The 21,401-nt window shown below is 43.3% G+C and overlaps 1 protein-coding gene and 1 pseudogene across 2 annotated transcripts in view; both read left to right on the top strand.

Moving 5' to 3' along the window:
• FSTL4 (follistatin like 4) overlaps window positions 1-21,401 on the top strand; it is a 347,748-nt gene that overhangs the window by 70,010 nt on the left and 256,337 nt on the right. The window lies entirely within an intron of this gene.
• Window positions 20,622-21,271, top strand: LOC120581282 (ferritin light chain-like; annotated as a pseudogene).

Here is a 21,401-nt window from a genome sequence, read left to right as displayed (position 1 = left end):
GGGAGGGAGGGAGGGAGGGAGAGGGAAAAGAGAAAAGACAAGAGAAAGGAGAAAAGAAAGAAAGAAATATGGAGAAAACAAGTATATAATATGTAAATCCACTTCCTTTTGTCACTTGGGCTTATTTCCTTCCAGCTTCTTTTCATGTGCATCTGTTTTATGTTGTTATTATTTTTTTTTAACACAGTGGTGTCCACAGTCTAATTTAGCTGCTTGTTTATCCCAAGTAATTTTATGTAATTTTTTTCTATACAGAATTGACTCTCAATCTTCCATAGCTCCCCGTGCCAGGACCAACACCTACACGCGCTGCCTAAGTATTGTAATTAGACCCAGAATGAATGCATGTGACTTGTGGAGTTGAAGGCCCTGTGCCCTCTCCCTCTGATTAGGAGATCGTAGAGATGACTTATTTTGAATTCTCATTCCTGACTATGCCTCTCAGAGCAGAAATGATTCTTACTAAACAACAAAATTCTCTCTAAAAGGCCACTTGCTGGGGAAGGAGGGATAATGTCTGGTTGGAAAAGTACAGCTAGTTATTGCATGAAAAACGCCATGGGGTGCAGGCACCGTAATTACTGCTATTGCCCTTCTCTGAAAGGTAGGAGGCAGCCTGGCAACCCTGAAATGGCCCTGGCCATCCTAGCTCTCCTCGGCTTTGCTACAGGCTGCAAGAAGCATGTCCCCTGGTGACCAGCGACATGAGAGCCTCAAGGCACTAGCCAGCACATACTCCTGAGGCCCGGTGCTGGGGTGGGAGAGGAAAGGGTCTGGACCCGGACTTGGGGTGGGGAGGCATGATTGCTCACCTGAGAGGGAGCCAGCTGTATGGGTGGCTGTAGTACTGCTTAGTCATCGTGTGTCCAGCAAGCAGTAGGTACTTTCTGGTCTTAGAAGTGAAGCCCTTTGTGGCGGGGAGATATGTTGTTGGTTTTTACAATGATCAGAACAAATAGTAGCCTTTGGAAAGTGCCACACACAACATCAAACAGTAAGGGCAAATGATTTAACCTAAGGGGTAGAGGAGGGCAGACTCCATCCTCACTTGGGGGACCTTGGTCCCCACCTGACAAATGAGCTCCGGAACACAGAGCTTGATTTTGCAAAAGTTTTTTCTTCTCTCTACGTCTCTGTACTTTTATCTGCAAAGTGATCCTAACAATAATATAATAATAGTCTTTCTTCTCTTGCTGATTTGATGAAAGACTGAAAAAAGGACTAACCACATACAAAGATTAATGTTAATATTGTTTCATGCTATGGCGGTCAGGGAATAATATCCTTTGTAATCAGTTTTGAGAGAGCTTTTACTTTGTTTTCAGTTTCCAAACTGATATATCTGTTTTGTAGTCAATTTGCAAAATGCAAAAATGCATGTAAAAATATTTTTAAACTACGATCTAGAATTAAAAACCATTACTATTTGCATGGACAGCCCTTCCAGGCTTTTTCTTTTGTGTGTGAGCTAAGAGTAACAAGCATTTAGTATCTTTGTGCTTAGAGCCTCATCTATGTATTCCCAAATTTCTTCCTTAACACAGAGTTGGGATTTGCAGCAAAATATATGCAGTTTTAGATCTTTAGAAACAAAGTGTCAAATTGCCATTGTAAAAAATGATTTCAGTTCACATCTCCACCAGAAATTTAAGATAATGCCATTTTCCCCTCACCTGTCTTTTGCTGGGTGTTAATATTTTGTAAAATCTTTACTAATTCGATAATACAAAAATGACATTTCCTTGTTTTAATGTGCCTTTCTTTGATTGTCGGTGATGATGAGCTTGACTTCGTCTGTTTATTGGACACTTGCATTGATTTATCTGCAGTTTGTTCCTTGGCCTTTTTTCTGCCGATGTATTTTATCTTTTTCTCACTGATTTGTAAAATAACATTTCGATTTATTAAAGACATTAACTTTTCAGCATATATTTTGCAAAATATTTCCCCAATTTGTCCTTTGCCTTTTTATTTTGTTTATGATAAGTTTGACACGCAGATTTTGATTAAATATTTATTTCATAAATTTTTTCAAAATTTTTTTTCTTCATAGTGTCTGCATTTGCTCACCTGCTTAGAAAATCCTTTGCAAACCAAGAGTGATATAAATATTCATCTATACTCTCTTCTCCTACTATTATGGTTTCGGTTTTTGCATTTCTTTAGCCTGTCGAGAATTTCAAGTTTGCTGCAAGGCAGAGACTTAATTTAATTATCTCCCGTGTGGTCAGCTAGTCCCAACACCATAAGTTGAATAGCATTTTCTCTCTTCTTTCTTTGAAATGCTACCCTTCTCATTTATAAAGATTGCCTCCTGGATTTATCATTCTGAAGTTTGGATCTGTGATGCCTACCCCATACTCCATTGTTTAATTTCCCTAGTTTTACAATTCACTTTAATATCATATAAGTCAATACCTTGTACTGCCTTTTCCAAATACTTTTTGGAAAAAAAGAAATTCTGTTGGGAATTTATTGGAATTATGTTAATATTATAGGTTAATGTAAAAAGATTTAAAATTTCTACAATTTTGAATGTTGTAAACTGGATTAACTTTTTTGCCATTATATCTGGTTTTGGGGTTTTTTTTTTTTGCTATTTTTATTTTGTAAGTTGCCTTACTAAATTATTTATAAATTCTAATAGTAACTTTGTGGATTGCAAATTTTTCCAGAAAAGATTATTTTTGTCTCCTCCTTTCTAATATTTCTTGACTTACTATTTTGTTTCCTTGTCTAATCACAATAACTAGACTTTCCAGAAAAAGTCATAGTCTGTTCTCCGTGAATATCTGTTTTAATTCTAAAAGTAAAAAGAATACTTCTAAGTGAATCATGGTTAAAATGACGTTGGTTGTTATGTTGAGACAGGATTTATTTATCATGTAAAACAAGCGCCATATTCCTGCTTTACAATGGGAACAACTTGGGAGCTCGGTCAAATGCCTCTTCTACATCTATGAGGTGGTTTCTCACGTTTGGACTGCCAGTGTGTTGGCAGGGTGGCTAAGAGTGTGGGTTCTAGAGCCACAATCTTAGATACAAATGCTGGCATTGCCCTTTACTATATGTGCAGTTTGAGGCAAATTACTTAATCTTTTTGTGTCTTGGGTTCCCTCACCTTTAAATTAGAATAATAATAGTTGCTCAGTAAATATTGGCCATTAGGTATTACTGCTATTACTGTCGTTATGCATATGAAATTCATTCTCCCCAAATAATCACGGAATTTCTAGAATTAGTCCCTCTTGGTCATGATGTGTTACTCTTTTTTAAAAACTAGTGTAAGATTTAATTTGGTAATATTTTACTTAGAGTGTTTACATAAGTTTTTATGAGAGCTGTAGTTCTTTATGTTTTATTTCTCATATGTTTATATCAGTGGTGGTTCACTTTGTAAAATGATTTGGGAAACTCCATTTTTTGAATACACTGAACTGTTAATACTATTTGCCACCATATCTACTTTGTGTCTGATGCTATTACCAGCCCTGCATTTTTATTGTTTGCTTTTTCTGATATTCATTTACCCAACAGATATCTATTGAGCGCATACTATATTCTAAGCACTGATTTTTGTTTGTTTATTGTTTACTCTTTCTATGTTTTCTTTTTTTCCTGTGTTTTGCTTACTTTTTTTAAAAGCACATGTTCTTTGTTGAGCCAGTCTGAGTCTTTCATTTTAGAGCAAGAGGATTTAACCTACTTATGTTTGTTATAAATTGTGTCGTGAATGAAATTACTTCTTTCAGCTTATTTTGTTTTCTGAATTTATGCTTCCTTTGTCTTTCTTTGTTTTCTATGTTTTACCCTAGAAACTTTTTATTTTATCATCTTTCAGTGTTTTATGTATGCCCTGTTCTTAAATCTCCAACAGATTACCTTTAAAACATTTCGAAGCATTTTAAATCTATCTCTAATTCTCAAATCCATTGAAACATATTTTGAATCCCAATAATAATTCATTTCAACAAAATTTTAACCTTCTTTCTGTTTCCATTTTCTCTCTCTGCTCTTCTACCACTTTTAAGTTTTTATTCTTATTAGGTATTTGGAGCCAAAACAATTTGAAAAAATTTTTCAAAAATAGGTGGACAGTTTTTATAGCTTATCAACCAACATAGTAGCATTTATACAGGTTTGTCTATTGTATATTTGGTTGCATGGCTTATTGAAGGTTTTTTTGTAGTTTCAAGAGACGTTAACTTTCTTCTCTTAGTTGTATTAATATTACCTTTTCAATCAATGCTTCTGAAAGGTACCTGAATATTTTGTAGTCTGAAATATTACATATCCAAGCATGTAATACTTTATGCATGGAAGACAACTGTCCTGGCTATACTTCTTAAATGAAATTATTTTCCCTTACAACTAGATAGGCATTGCTGCATCTTCTTCCAGTATTTTGTGTTCCAGAATAAAAGTCCAAGGAAGCTCGATTTTGTTTTCTTGAAGAAAATCTGTTTGTCGTTGTTCTTTTATTTTCTTGCCACAGTGCTAGAACTGCTTTTACCACTTTGTCTTTTGTTCCTCGGATGTTTTATCTGAGTATCAGCATATGTTTCTTAGTATCTTTTCTTCTAGAACATGGTGTCAGTTTCAGTCTGTGCTTCGCTCTTTAGAAAATTTTGCCTCAGCTGTGTTCTAACCAATCGTTCTGGTTTGTCCTCTGGAGTTATGTGTGTGTGTGGGACCTATGGAATATGTGTTGCCCGCCTGACGCGTGTCCTCTGCTGTCTCTCTTCTCCGCACTCTGGGAAAGCTTCTGGAGTTTGTTTCCAGGTCACTGATCGAGTTTTGTACCGTTTCAGTTCTGCTCTTTACTGGCTCCTATGTGGATGTTAATTATGCAAAGTCATTTTCCGCCTTTTATAATCTTCCTTTTTCTAAGCGACCTCACTTTAGATTTCCTCATATTGTTCCTTCATCCTCTTCTGATATGTTTTTGATTCATTCTCATCTTTTTATTTCTCTTCTCAGTGGATTTCTGCTTCTCTCTCAAAAACCATGACTTCTTAATTCTATTAAGGCGCAGAAATTTTCTTAAATTTTCTTATGAATCCTAAAATAGAAACTTTTCAGATATGACTCTTCAGAATGATGTTCTCTTAATGTGCAGACTCCACCCCCCACCCATCCCTGCCCCCCACCCCAGGCCTCCCATTGAGTTTAAATCCTTTACCCATCACTGAAAGAGGAGTGATCAGGTCTCATATGTTATTGGCCAATGGACAGAGTGTTTAGATGCTTTTGTCCCATATAATAATTAATATATGATGCTTATTTGCGGAAAGAGCTCTGCCCTGTTAGGATATACATGATGTGAAAATGTACATATATATATATTTATGTGTACATATATATTTGAAAATGTACATACATATATTTATGTACAACACAATAATACACACACACACACACACACACACACACCCCATGCTTAAGATTAGGCATCATCAGAGCAAAAAGCCTCTTACAAACTAGGATTAGTAAAAAGCACAGCTCCCTGAAGGGGCCTATGAGATTGGAGAAAATGTTATCCAGACTTGGTATTACCTGTTTAATCCAATCCTCCCTTTCTGTTGACATCTAAGGTTACTGCGGCATCACGTGCAAAACCCATCGCTCTTCTTTCTTCCTGAGTAGATAGGTGTCTAAGTACATACACATGTGTGGATGAACGTATTTATCTTTTTACAGCCCATGATACGTAATTTCTGATACAAAATGAAAGAGATAAAAGAACACATGCATGCTGCCTAAGGTTCAGGATATGTAAAAATATAATTGAATGATAAGTACTGTAAAAGTCTAATGTGCAAAATTCTTGGAAGAAATACTTACATTATTCAGTGTCAGATCTTGTGGTTAAAAAATAAATAGATATATTGGACAGCAGCTGATTTCAAATTCCAACTCTCTAATTGAGTTGAGATCCAAGTCCTCCTACTAAGACCATGAGTCTTTCTTCGTATGTGGTGTTCACTCCAGCATCATTTGCCAATCAGCAGTGCTCATGGGAGCCTAGAATAGACACCCATGAGTGATGAGGAGATCTGTATGGTCAGAATTGAGCTCCAGCTCTGTGTTAGACCATGTGTGGAGAGAGAGAGAGGAGTAGGACTCAGCGAGAAGCCTGCAGTGAGGTTGTGTTGGGCCAAACACACCCTCGGGCTTGGGGCTTCAGAGGAGGGAGTCACACTCCTGTGCAGCGTGGGTCCTACAGCTGTTCCTGGGACATCTGGGCTCTAAGAGCAGAGTCGTTCTCAGTTGAGTTGGAAGAATGATGTTACCGTGTTGTTTTGTGAGAGGAAAGAAGGGTGGCAAGGATCTCGCAGAATGCTGAAAACTACGAACTTCCTAGAGACAGAGAAACTGGAACCGTATCCAGAGCACTTTGCTCCCAGGCCCCCTGTGGCTGGGTGTCCTCACACTCCACCTTGAATGACGCGCAGTTCCATCTTCACTTCTCCTGCTGTGTCCTCTTGCTTCACCCCAGCACTGCCACTGCGAGCTGGCTACGTCCTCTTTACCCTGAATCTTTTCTCTGCTTTCTCGTAACAGAGCTGCTGTGACCCTTCTGGTTCCCAGGCTCCCGCAAGACCTCTCTTGACGCTTCCTCTGAGACTCAGATCTGGGACAAACTGATTCATTCAGTGGGCATTTTTTTCCAATTATAAATTTCTGAAGCAGAGAATCCAATGGCTCAGCTTACCTCCTGGAATATGTCACAGGAGAGGCTTTGGATGTGCTGCCTTTGGATGTGCTCCCTGATCCAGTTAGCTATAGCCATGGGAAGTGATGTCACACAGATACGGCTGCCCAGAGCCGCTCTTTTAGCTGAGTCTGTGGCTGAGACCATTTTCCTCAGAAGAGGCTGTGAGTGTGGTAAAAACAATGAGTGACAGAACTGTGTACTTGGGCTAGCCACTGGGAGGAAGAGGGACTGTGGCACAAATGCATATGTATAGGTCCTTGTTCTTAAGGATCTGGTTAGAAAGACAAAGGTCACACATGACTCTATAAGTGAATGATGCTAGGTACCCCAGGCTCCCCATCATATCCTTTGCTAGAGACACAGACCCATAGTAGACCCTCCGTACTGCAGAGCGATGCCAGCCTAATTGTGGGATCCAGTGGAGCCTGGCCCACAGCTAGCTCAGCTGTGTTTGAGATGTCTTTGAAGGCATATCTTCTGATCTTGATGAAACTCAAGGGATACATTGCAGGCCCAGTCACTGAATTCACAAAACCACCTAGAGATGGAGCTGAGAGATGACCAAGCAACAGAAACATCAGTTGCTACAGAGGCATTGTAAGAATCGCTTCTGCAAAGGGCGTCACCCCAGAGCTGCACAGAAACCGTTTTTGATGGATAGCTGGCTTTCACATCCCCATTTCACAGGTGGATTCTGAGGCCAGAGGAGATGCACATTAGAGGCCTCATACAGTGGGACGCAGCTTCGGCTCTGACCCTGCTCTCGGGCCCATTCTGTGACTCCCCAGCGGAGGTTAGAGGACAGAAGCATGGAGCTTCCGCCTTCCAGAAAGGTCTCCCTGAAGTCAGCACCCTCAGTAATACACACACTAAATTTTGTTCCCGTTCACCTTTAAAATGCTTTGTTTTCTCCCAGTTCTCTTGGAGCAGGAGATAAAGTCTGGGTAGGGAGCTGAGTCTGTGGTTTTTCCCTGTGCTGGGAAAATTGATCTTCCCGAATGCCCATGTGGCCTGTTCTAGGGGAGGGCCAAGGACATCGCTGGGCAGGTGCAATAATAGACTCCAGAATCATGAATTCATCATGGGGAGCTGACAGGAAGGTGCCACCCGGACGACGTGAGCTTGCAGCCCACCTGGGAGTATTCAGCACAGTCCTTGGGGTTTGAAAAGTCATTTTTTTATAGCGAAATCAGATCTTTTGCCTGCTCTCCATGTATGAACCATGGCACCTAGGACTTGTGCCAGACATTTGTCCCCAGAGCCTTGTAGGCATTCGACATGTGCATGACTTCTGAGGTTCCTGCCCACGTTCAGAGCAGGCGCTGCAAGATCAAGGCCCTCCACCAGTGGGCGCTGCCCAGGGCAGCTGAAGAGACAGCACTGGTGCCCTGACTGCACAGCCTCGCAGCTGTGCTGTGTCTTTTCCTTTTTCCTGGTTGCTTACACATGTTACCATATTAGGCCCATTATCCATAATGAAACACTCAGAGTGTTTAACAACCCAGATGCTATTGCAGTCCTTCATCGAAGGACTTTGTCAATATGAAATGAGTCATTTCCAGAAGAAAACAAGTGAAAGTTCCAACAGCCACATTCTATTTGAATAGCGAGAGAGAGCACTCAGTGGTCCCAGCCCCTTAACGGTTTCCTTGGTATAAACTGGTGCTTGCTGAATGGTCTGCTTCTCTGTGAGGGTATTCGGGGTTCTGGCCGTAATGAGCGAATGAACGAGGAAGAGGCCAGTGCCGGGGTGGTAAAGCCACCTCTTTAATAAAGAACAGAGAAGAGGACATTAGGAAAAGCAAAAACCTGGGCAGAACATGAAAACAAGAAACTGAGAAGGTTGGCCAGGTCTTTCTTTGTGCATGAAGGAGGAGGGGGCTCTGTCCCAGAAGAGTGCTGAAGCCCAGGGCAGCTGAGGTTTGGGGGTGGGCAGCCCCACAGCCCTGGCATAACCACGGGACGGGGGGACCCCACCCCACCATCGCAGGGGCCAGCTGTCCTGGGGCTGAAGGAGCTTACACATGCACGGGGAGAGGAATGTGATGAGGTGTCAGGAGAAATACCTGCATTTTGAAAAAACTTGCTTTCCTATGCCATAGTTACTTTCGAAAGCGAGCACTAGACTGTTGAGATGGGAAAGGTAGTTTCTGAGCTAGTTCCAGAATGGCCTTCTGACCAGCCTGCTGAAAGGAGCCAGTGCGTGCAAGCTCTTTTCAGCCTGACTGGGAAAACTATAAGGAGTTGCTGCAGCATGCTGCATTGTTCATTTTTCTTAAAACAAAACAGATTTTCATATGGCCTGCTTTTTAAAGGCCCAGTCTAATTTATTTCAGATAAACCTTGCAGAAATACTTGCCGTTTGTTTATTCAGCCAGCTATTTCTCGAAGAAATAGTTATTGGATGATCCCACTTGTGCCAGGCACTGTCCTGGGCCTTGGGAACAGAGCTGGATGCTTAAACAACTCTGCTTCCACCTAATTTTCACCTTTGTGCCCTGTCTCGGCTCTCAGACCCATGGGGTGTTTCTGTCGCATCTGCTCTCACAACAACACCGGGCAGATGGTATCCTCGTTACACAGGTGAGAAAACATGCTGAGAGTGATGGTTGTCTGAAATATCAGAGGTGATGAATCAGAAACCAGAACGTCCATTCTTGTTCCCAATCCCCTCTTCCCCACCCAACTGAGTTTCCACTCTTTCTTCTTTCCCTGCCTCCTCATCAACTCTTACCTCCCCTTTTCTCATGCCTACAGGACTGAGCTATTGACTTTTCAGGGTGACAAGTTGATCAAACTAACTCCTCTGTGCTAATAGGTAGGAAGCTAATCATGGCTCACTGTCGCGTTCTGTGCACATACTTGTTCCGTGGCATGGGGTCATCAGGTCGTCAATCAAATCTCTCACTTATGCCTCTAACAGACTCTATGTTAGCTAGAGTTGAGGGCACACCTGGATGAGAACTTTATAACTAAAAACATATTTCTGCCATGTCACAAATCCCTGGGCAGTCAAATGAATTGACACAGCTTTTATTTTTTATAAAATAATTGTCGGCGTTTTCTCTAAGAGGCGGGTTTAAATGACAGCTTCAATGATCCTTCATTCAGTGAGGGTTTCCTGAAGTTAAAGGTCTTTCTGCAGCTCCAAAGAGACACCCATCTTGTTGGGATTGGCAGGTAGCCCCTTGCCACTTTCCGGGATTCTGCAGTTGTCTTGCCTTAAATAAACCTACTTGAAGAATATATTTCCAGGCAAGTGGGATGGGTATTTTTGATGGGGAATAGAGAAGAGCTGTAGTTTATTGGATTTCATCTTGCAACTGATTTGTTTCTGCCAGACATTGATATGCAGCCCCGATGCCGTGATTCGGGCCTCGGGAGTATTAATGTTATAAACAACCTTCCATTGTTTCATCTGCTAGGAGGAACCCTAATTTATCACATAGATGTTGGAGTCGCAGTTTCTCATCTGTTCATAAAAAAAATTGGCGGCTATAGGAAATGCATTCCCTCTTTTAAAAATTCATTCCAAGGAATAAGAGAGAGAATTTATTCTAAAATATTTTCATCCCAATAGAAATAAAAATCCTGCCTAATGGCCAGGAATCTCCTTGGGGCTTTGATTCAGAAGGAACTGCAAAGACGGGCATTTCTTCTCTCTCTGTCTTTGGGGCCAGTCAGACTCCAGAAAAAAAATTACCATCTTAGGTCTTTACTGGGGCATGCACCTTCTAGGACACAGAGGTCTGCCTGTGACAACCTGCTGCTGCCAGAGGCATGCTAGGAGGGCATCGATGACACTGGCCCCCAGCAGTGGAGAGGGGTGACGCCCTCTTCCATCCTTTAATTTCAAACACGATGCCCCTGGTATTCTTAGGTTTAAAAAGAGTACCCTTCATAGTCGTCGTCGTTTTTTTCTGGTTATAAAGACAAAACATGTCCTATGTCCTTTGTTAAGAAAAAACAAAAACAAAAACTTGAATCTATAAATATATGTAGAGAGGAAGGCAAAAACGACTTGTAATGCCATCACCAGAGACAGTCCTTGGTATCATTCTGATTTATATCCAGCCTCATCTCTCTTAAAGGATTTATGTTGTTTCCACGAAACTGGGCTCTTCTATAACCTGATTTTTTTTTTTTCACTTAACACTGTGTTTTTCATTTATTGTTATTTAAAAATTATACATTCTGCACCTCTGCACCAAGAAGCCATGTGATATGAGGATACAGCAGTGACAAGTCCACAGGGAGCCTGCCCTCATTGAGTGCCCATTCAAGGGGGGCAGAACAGGCATTAAACAAATCATGGCTCCAATAATCATTTGAATGCAACCATGCAAAGAGCTATGAAGGAAAAGGACAGAGGACTGTGGGTACTTGAACTCACCTGAGTATCAGGAAGACTTTCCTGAGGAAGGGGCCTGAGGGTAGGAGCTGACGGATGAGTAAGGGTTGTTTAAGCGAAGAGCCAGAGGGAAGAGTGGGAGGGAGATGGGAGCTCTGGAACCTGAGAGTAGCCAGTGTGGCTTAGAAAGTGAGTGAGTGGGTGGCACAGACGACACAGGAGAGGTAGGCAAGGACCAGATCACTCAGGGCCCCAGATACGATTCAAGTTTATCCTAAGGGCAATGGTGAGCCATCCGTGGTTTTTAGTCAGGGGTGTGACTTGATAAGACTTGCAGGTTTAAAGGATTATTCTTTCGGAAAGAGTGGGGACTGTAGTGTAGGAGGCTCTACAGTAATCCAGAAGAGCAATGCCAGTTGTTGGAATAGAATGACGGTAGAGATGGGAGGAGTAAACAAGGACTTTGGAAACAAAGATGCTGCAGATGTAATTGATTGGTCAGACATGGTGACTTATTGGATGTGAAAAGCCAGTAGGAAAGAGACATCAAGGACACACCTGGATTTACGCCTTTTGCGACTAGATGGAGACACTGGACATAGAGATGGGAAGCCTGGGGGAGAACCAGGACTTTGGGAGTAGGTAATGGACTCGGTTCACCATGTCAAGCTGGATGGGCCTGTGGGGAGATGACGTGGCCGTTGGCTAGGTCGGACTGGAATGCAACAGAGGGCCCCAGGCTGAAGAGAAAGATTCGGGAGTCAGTGCATGCGGGCGGCAGAAGAAGCCCTGAGTGGCTAAAGTTGTCTGGGACACAAGGGTAAAATCTGAAGAGAAGGCCAGCGCCTTCGAGCTTGTCCATGGGGGGCGAGTGCACTGCGGCTGGGCCTCCTCAGCTCCTTCAGGCCACGCCTGTCCGCAGCCCTTCAAGGCAACTTCTCATTCTGCTTTGGGACCCCAGCTGTCCGCCGAAACCAACTAGTACTGGTTCGTGAGAGCTTTTGTTCAATTTTCAGCAATTTTGTGAGCCAGTGGTTTGAAATTGGCCGTTATAGAACCATTCACACCATGGAAATTGGCAAATGCTACAAATCAAGGACTTTTTTTTTCCCCTTCCTGGAGAGCCGGCTGTTAAACATTTACCAGCACACTACTGTTTATAACCAACCTCTGCCTTTATTTCTCTTTCAATTTTCTGAGTTATTTCCATTTGAATTTGAGAAGGAGAGTTATCTGTGATCAGTTTGTCTCTAAATTACCAGCCCTGTGTTCTAAAGAGGGTGTGACCAAGTGACATGTTGAGATAGTGGACTTCCTGTCTCTGTATTGGTTTTCTATTGCTGCTATAACAAACCACCACACACTTAGCACCTTAAAACAACATGAATGTATTATCTCAAGGTTTCTGTACTTCAGGAGTCCAAGTGGGCTAAGCTGGGTTCTCTGTCGAGAGTCTCACAGGCCAAGGTCAAGGTGTTGACCTGGCTGGACTTTTGTCTGGAGGCTCTGGGACCAAAAATCCAATTTCAAGATCTTTCAGGTCGGCAGAATTCAGTTCCTTGCAAAAGTGGGGCTGAGGTTCCCATTTTTGTGTAGGCTATTAGCCAGGGACCCCTCTGCTTCTGGAGACAACATGCCATCTCTCTCACGGCCCCTACATCTTCAGCTCAGCAGCAGATCATTGAGTACTTCTCACACTTCACATGTCTCTGGCTTCTATGCCATCAGCCATAGACTACTCTTTGCCTTTAAGGGCTCATGTCATTAGATCAGTCTCACCTCAGTAACCTCCCCACCTTAAGGTTAACTGTTCTTATCTTAGGGCCACTGTTACGAAGTACCAGAAACTGGGTGGCTTAAAACATTGGAAATTTGTTGTCTCACAGTTCTGGAGGCTTGAAGTCCCGAATCAAGGTGTCAGCAGGGTCCTTCTCCCCGCCAAAGCCTCTAGGAGAGGACCCTCCCTTGCCTCTTTTAGCTACTGGAAGCCCCAGGCGTTCCTTGGCTTGTGGCAGCACCGCGCCCGCATCTGCCCCCATCTTCACATGACTGTCTCCCTCTGGGTCTGTAACCTCCTCTCCGTGTGTCCGTGTCCAAATTCCCCACTTCTTATAAGGATACCAGTCATGTTGGATTAGGACCTAGCCGAATGCCTCCATCTTAAATCAATTACATCTGCAGCATCTTTGTTTCCAAAGTCCTTGTTTACTTCGCCGATACCAGGGTTTGGGACTTCAGTGTATCTTTTTGAGAGACACAACTCAACCCATAGCTGTGCCATGTAGCATAGCAACATAACCACAGAAATGATATGGCATCATATTGATGGGTTCCAGAGATTAGGGCATAGACTATTTGGGAAGTGGGGTGTACTTTCAGAATTCTACCTAACAATCTCCAAAGATGGTCTTTAAGGAATTGTCTCATTTGCTGACTAACCTAAAAATAGATCTCATGCCATCCAGGGCTCCTTCTCGGGTTGTCTCAGTTCGCACCTCAGTCTCCCTCCTCAAATTTTGAACATATCATCTGCCCACCAAAGAGAACTGTCCCATGGGCCATACTCTGCCCTCTTCCCCAAGGGCCTGGCTCAGTAGAAGCTCACTGCCAGAGCCAATTGGTACAAGACACGGCAATAGGAAGGAACTCTCCCATCCTTCAAACATGACCAAGTTTGTGCACCTGGCACCAGCAAAGGAATGTTAGCTCTTGGTTTTGTTTTTTTTCTCTTAAGACTGTGAAGCATGTAACAAATTGCTCCCCATCTCCCTTGCTTGGTTTTGGTTGGAGGATGTTGTCCTTTTACCAGCTGCCCCCCTCAACCCCCTGCAGCTCGCTCGGAGGTGCCCGTGTGCAGACTGCAGACATCCCTGCGCCCACCTGTTTGCCGTCTGCCCTGTCTTTTCATCTTCCCAGGAGCTCGTTTCCCACTGTGAGTGATGGCCAAAATTACACAGCACTTAGAGTCTCCCTTTTATCTCCCCCTCCTCTAGAGGCCAAGCAAATTCAAAAGTTAAAGCACAGATTTTTATTAGGCAAACAGGAGTCTTGTCTGTACCTGTGTTTTACAGGAATGTTGAAGGCTGAATGCCTTTCCTCCATGTGTCCAGTTTGTTCTCTCTGGGCAATTTCTTTCGGAGAATTTAATTATGTTAAGTTATCATATGATCCTCTACTCGATCTAGAAAGGTTAGAGAGGAGAATTAGTCTTTAGGAAATCCTTTATGGAAATGGATTTGGTTATTGTATCAGCTTTTATATCCTGAAAGGTTAATATGTTCATCAGTTTGATTTTTTTATACATGGCTATTTTGCCTCAGGGTTCAAGCTTAGAAAATTAACACCTTTATTATTTTGTGTGTCTGTGTGCTGATCTTTGCACCCCAAGATGACACAACACCTCCAGAGTCAGGAGGCTGGGCCTTCTTGCTGCTGAGGCAAAGTTCCAGACATGTATGCTCCCGCTGGACCCTTTAGGATCAAAGCTTTGCCTTTTGAGTCATTCTGTGAAGACAGGTTGAAAAAGGGCTTCCTCTGAGGAGGGAATTGAACTTACCACCTTGGTCTTGTTATTCCTTTGCTCAACGGCAGAGTCGTGTAGTGTGAGAAACCTTAGCCCGGGGCTCAGTAAGAGTGAGCCATAGTGTCAACTCCGAGGCTCACTGATACATAAAGTGAGGACAAGTCAGCCAACTGCCATGAACACTGTAAAGTGAGGGCTCACCTTCTCTTGCAGGGACACTGGGAAGGTCACATGAGTTCATAAAAGTGAAAGTGTGAAAGTGGAGGGGAGGAAGAAGGGGGCCGGAGAGCCAGACCGATGAGATAAAAGACCCTTTAACTTTGGGACTCCCTCTCTAGTGCTGGAGCAGAGCACATACTTATTCAACGCTCTAGAATTTTCTGAAGCACCCTTTCCATCCCCAGGCTCTGGCTGGCCCGTGAGAGGTGGTGATAAAAAGGAACACGCAGCATGGTGCATGGCCCCTGTGGGCTAGTTGTAAAGATAAGACTTGCACTGAGTGGGCACTAAATGCACATTGGTTGATGGAACGAATGTATGTCAAATAAAACACGAGAAGGCAGAATTTAGGTCCTGCCTTTCTTTCCAGGATCTCATAATCAAGCTAAAATACGTGCTGTGGGAGCGGGGGATGGGTATGGATCGTTGCTGCCTGGAGGACTTCAAAGGGATGAGAAGGAGGCGTGAGGTAGGATGGCTTCAGCAGCATGTCACAGGCCCCGAATCCCCAACACGGGATTAATCAGTTGAGCCCCTGCTCAGTCACAGAAGGAATTGAAAATCATATAAGGGTGTGCTTCAGTGAAGCAAATATAAGTTGTCACTGTTATGAATAGACAAACTTAAGCCACAGTGAAACCCTGGGAGGTTATCTCATTCCGGAGTTTGAATTTGGGGAAGCAGTTGGCAATTGCAATTTACGCAAGCCTTTCCTGGAGACTCAGCCCTGTAGCCCTGACCAAGGAAGGCTGGCCTTCGCCTGGTTCCACGACAAAATGCGTCTTCCACCTGTGTTACTGAGGGAGTCCTTTCACGCTCCCAGGACCTTTCAGGACCGAGCAATGTGTATAACCATGAGAAGGCTCTTATCCAATGGTCAGATGTCTCGGAGGGGTCAGCAAAGACTCGGCCTCTGATTACTCTCAGAGCTGTTTTCCTAGCTTTAAGCCAGCCAGGTTAGGACCAGGTTAGACAGTGATATGATGAGAGCTGCTTAGCTGAACTCCCGTGTGTGGTTTTTAAAACGTGGCCGTGAGAAGGACTGACATTTAGCTAGTCTGCACCCATTTGGCTGAACTGAGCATTGTGGCTGGGATCCATCCCAACTGGTCAATGCTCTGCCACACTACTTCCGTGCAAAGTGTGTGTACTGTGTGTGTGTGTGTGTGTGTGTGTGTGTGTGTGTGATTCGTTGGTGTTGAGAACATGCTGGGCTTCGGGGATTTGAGAAGTTCCTGTATTCTCTGTCAGACATCTTTGTGGGGTGATGCTGTAGGCATTTCCTCTAAACAAGGAAGACACGTATGGACAGAAAAAATGGAAATCTCTATCCCTGGTCTCAGGCCTTGCAAGCACTGCCACAGAGCCCAGCTCTGAGGTAATTGGTTCAGAATTATCCAAGACCTCCCCTTCCCCACCACGGAGGAGCTCAAGACTCCGTCGAATCTGAGTTCCAATCCTGATTCTGCCACTTTAGCTACGTGACCTTGAGATGGTTACTTTTCTTGAGTTGCTTCTCCTATAAGATGAATGTAATAAAGCCTACCTCACAGAGGGTTTGTGGAAATCAGAAGCCCTTAGAATACCGCTTGACTCATAGTGGACACTCAGTAAATGGTCGCTGTGACTGCTGACACTGTTGTTATTGTTGTTTGCCTGAGGGGTAGGGGCAGAAACCTCAGCTTCGTCCGCCAGTCTGAGAGTCTAGGAAGTCCTGAGGGCTGTTCTTTATCCCCATTCATCAGGCCTCTTTCTCTGACATCCAGTCGTGGGGGACACATCCCCTTGATCCAAGGAAAAGGCATACTCCATCTCTATCAGATCCAGCATCTGCATGTCACCCACACACCCATGGTGCCTGACCGGATAGCCCTGACCTGGCACTGGGGGGCTGGAGTCCACAATGCACTGACATCCGACATCTCTGATAAACTTGGAATTGACTCAGACCAGGATGCATGAACTTGCTGCTCCTGGAGGAGTCCCCGTGTCTGCCTGTTCTGCCCGCTGATTTTTCCCCTTGCTCTTTAAATGGAAGGCAGAATAGAACATGGTTATAAAATTGTATGTTATATTTTTTTTTAAAATAGAAGATGCTCCCAAGAAAGCCAGGATTTAGCGAAAACTCGAGAAAGAGATTTGCATGAAAGAATTTACCCAGAAGGTACTTCTGCAGAACCCAAACTGAGTGGTCTGTGCATTGGGCTTGTCTGCGACTTGGGTCTGTCTTCAGGCATGGCACCCAACCTACTCACTGGTGGTACTGCAGGGTGGCTGGGGAGAGGGAGCCGCAGCTCTCCCACAATATTCTCCAGCACCTCCTTCAAAAATACATACTCTGAGTTAGAGTAGTGGGTGTGCTGTGCGCGTGAGGTTTCAAGATGAATCCTCAGGTGCCCCTCCCAAAGCGACTACCACCCCAATCCCTCCTCCTTAGAGCTTCCAGACTACCACTGGAGTTCATCCCACATTCCTTCATCTCTTTCTCTAGTCAAGTAATGTTTCAGAAAATTTTCTGTCCCCAGGATTTATCTGTGCTCTGGGTTAGTAAAACTCTGACTTTTTCAAAAAGCACTGTTCAGTTCTCTCTTTGTAAAAGGGCTGAGAATGTGTCATACCCTAGGGAAGGGACGCCGTCCAAAATGATGATGCATAGAAGGAAACAGTTTTCACCATGTAATGGTCTTAAGCTCAGTTACTTGGATTATTTGTTCATCCCTTAGAGATATCCACAAATGGGCCAGTTTCACTGTGTGGCTTGTGGCACTTACTCTCAGGATTGATATTCCCTCACTGATATGGGCAACTGCCTTCCAGGTGCGACCACCACACCTGACATCCTTGCTCTTTCATCAGCAGTCCCAGTGGATTGTCTGGAACCAGCCACTGAGCTTCTCTGGAAGCCCAGAACCTCCCCCCAGGCAGTCTGACCCGTCCCCAGAGGGACCTGGGCAAGTCCCAGCATGTGCGTCCCATCTCTCATACCTGCTGTGTCTCCCAGTCCCGGCCGGTTTGCGAGCAAGCCAGCATTTGTGCTGATCCTCCTCATAAATGATTCTGGATGCTCATTCCTGGACTTCTTTCCATCAAGATACTATGTGCCAAGGCAGGAACCATCCTGCCTGCTTTGTTTGCTCAACACAGGTATGCTTGGCTTTCTTCCTCAGAATGCAGACAGTTGTTTAGAGCCTCACTAGACAAAATATTTAATAAAAGTAACCTGCAGCTTAAAAGAACTGTTCACTTTGCAGATTGATCAAAGCATTTGCATAGGCTGCCTTGGCACATGAGCCTGTGCCTCTCTCTGCTGGGGTCTGTTCGTGAGAGGGTGGCACCGGCAGGTTTTTCCAGGGCACGGGCCTCAGGCCTCCTTCTTTGAATTGTTGTAAAGGAGATGAATGTGTATATAAACCAGACCCTGCTCTTCAAAGTGACATCAGGATTTCAGAGTTTTCATATATGTTTCAGCCCCTTGAAATTCAGACTCAGCTGATCAAAATCTATGCTAGGAATCCCACAAGGTCTAAGGATGCGGTTGTTGAACATTTTTTATCTTCAAAAACTACTACTTCTCAGTGTATTCTATGCTGGCAGGGCATCCGAAAATGTCTGCAAATATATTTCAACCGTGAGATTCCGTGTGTGCCAATGTTCCTGGGACATTAGTGATGGCACCAGTGATTCAGTGAACTCACTCCTGTGTGATGTCAGACTTGGAAAGCTTTCAAGGAAATTAAATTACACATTTAAATAACATAATGTGAAAAAGACATCACCACAAATATCATCTTAGGCAGGATAGGCCAGCATTAAGGCCTCAGTGGCAGATAAAAGTTGTGAGACCATCACATAAATCCTCCATCATCGCAACTCTAAGGAAGTGAAAATACCTTCCTTTCCTCCTCTTTCTGCTGTTGTTCAGGCGTTCTTAATCACATAGCTGCTACATATGTTTGATCTCTCTGTTCTTAGTTTCCTTAACTATAAAATGGATAATATTACCTACCTCGAAGGGCTATCATACAGATCAAATGTCTAAGTATGGCTACAGTGCTTAGAACAGTGTCTGGCACACAGTAGGTCTGTTATTCTTATTACACATGCTAGAGCTCTGTGCTTCACTATTGGAGTTTTCTTTTAACTTTGTGGAGTTTGAAGCAACAATTGGCTGCAGGCTGGTTTTTACCTCAGAAGAAAACAAATATTGAGGCAAGAGGCTGGAAGATTTAACTTCCTATAGGAGGATGATCTGAGTTGACACCAGACCCCTCCACTCTCCCCACTCCAAATATAAACGTCAGATAAAATATCACTAGAAAAAAAGTTTATTTTTTTGCTTACTTTCTAAATATATGTTTGAACCCGAAGGTAAGGAGATTTCCTAGGTGCTCTAAATGAACAAAGAACTCTCAAAGGTACTCATTAGCGAGCAAGCCAATGCCATGGCACCCTGCAGTTTGAGGGGGCAGTATCAGATTCAGGGTTTGTAGCAAGGGCTTTAACACCTATGCAGGACAGCAAGTGTAGGCTGGGCCTGCACCATACCAGCAGGCCCCAACATAGGCCTAAACCTGGGGAACTAAACCTTGATCTGCTGGAGTTTGCTCCACACATTTGTGTCGAAGTCTGCATTTACACTACTTATATGGTGTTGAAATTCTGAACCTAGAAATTAACTTGAAGATAAGTCTCAAATCAGTAAAACCACTAGGGATCCTAGAAGAAATACATGTAAATCCATTTCAAATAAATACCTTCACACCAGAATATATGGGATACCCATGAGAAAGAGAAAAGTAAAGCCTAAAATATAAAATTGCAGATTATAAGAAAGTTATTTGCCAGGAGGAAGAGTTAACAGACTCAGCACGCAGGAGGGTTAAGTCCTCCAGAATCTTCAGGTAATAAAGCAACATAAAAGTGACCATTAAAAATTCATGTTTGAAATGATTAACATAGTTAAAAGAGAGGGGAGAATTGTAAAGAAAGAATTATAGAGAAAAAAACACAGGTAAATTTGAAGAAGTAGAATTTCTAGAAATTAAAGTTATTACAATAGATAACTCAATGGATGGGTTAAAAAGCCTATTAGACATAGCTGAAAAGAGAATTGTTGAACTAGAAGATAGCTCTGGGGAAATTATCCTGAAAACAATGCAGAGCAACACAAAGATGGAAAATATAAAACAGATATTGAGAGAAAAATATTAAGATATTGTTGAGCTATTGTTAAAAGATATTAAGATTTTTGAAGAAAGAATAGGGAGGTCAATAAGGAAAATATAGAGGAAATGGCAGACAGGGAACGTTGGAGGTAATATTCGCTAAGAATTTCTCAGAATTAAAGGGAGATCTAAATTCTCAGGCTGAAGAAGCACGCCAAGTCCCGAACGGAATAAATACAAATTATTTCACAGTGAACTGCAGAATACCAAAGATAAAAAGCAATCAAAATGACAAAAAAAAAAAAAAGTTTAACTGCAAAAGAACAATTACTGATTGCAAAACTTTCATCTGCAAAAGTGGAGTCCAGAAGGCAATCAAATAATTTTGTCAAAATATGAGGGAAAATAGCTTAGAATTCTTTTCAAGAGTGAGGGCAAAGATACTTCCTGACAGACATTCAAGAAGTTACCATTCACAGACCATCTCTGAAAGAGCTACTAAAGAATATACTTTAGGCAGTACCCTCAGCAGTCCCTCCAATATGTCTCTTGTTTCAACAGTGTTTGGACAGAATAGACCCAAGGAAACCCCTTCTTCCAGCTTCTGACCACCTTCCAACATCTTTTTTAGTTGCAACCTTCAGAACCTTCTCAACCATCCTTGGCCTCGGAGACCAGCCAACACCATTTTTTTGAGCTTAACTCATTGCTGAACAACCATGAGCTCTCAAATCTGTCAGAATTATTCCACCAAGATAGAGGCCACAGATGACCACTTGGTCAACCTGCATCTGCGGGCCTCCTACATCTACCTCTCTCTGGGCTTCTATTTCAACTGTGACAATGTGACTCTGGAAGGCATGGGCCACTTCTCCCACAAGTTGGCCAAGGAGAAACACGAGGGTGCTGAGCATCACTTAAAGATGCAAAACCAGCATGGCAGCAGCACCCTCTTCCAGGCCCTACAGAAACCTTCTCAAGATGGTAAAACTCGGGATGCTATGGAAGCTGCCATGGTCATGGAGAAGAACCTGAACCAGGCCCTTTTGGATCTGCATGCCCTGGATTCTACTGATGCAGACGCCTAACTCTCTGAATTTCTGTAGAGCCACTCCCTAGATGAGAAGGTTAAACTCATCAAGAAGATGGACAACCACCTGACTAACCTCCACAGGCCAGCCAGCTGGCCCTAGGCTGGGACGGGCGAGTATCTCTTCAAGATGCTCACCCTCAAGCATGACTAGGAGCTTTTGGAGCCCAGAGGCTTTTGAGGGGCCCCTCTGCATCCCTGTGGTGTTGGCCTTGTGCCTGAGCCTCTCCCTTCAATCACCAGGCAGCCTTCTAACCACTCTGGAGCCCTCTCTCATGCTTTGGACCAAATTGAAACAATAAAGCTTTTTGCAGTAAAAAGAAAAAAGGAAAAAA

Source organism: Pteropus medius, unplaced genomic scaffold (genome assembly GCF_902729225.1).
Source record: "Pteropus medius unplaced genomic scaffold, Ma_sr-lr_union100, whole genome shotgun sequence".
NCBI lineage: Eukaryota > Metazoa > Chordata > Mammalia > Chiroptera > Pteropodidae > Pteropus > Pteropus medius.
This window is presented reverse-complemented; position numbering and strand designations above follow the sequence as displayed.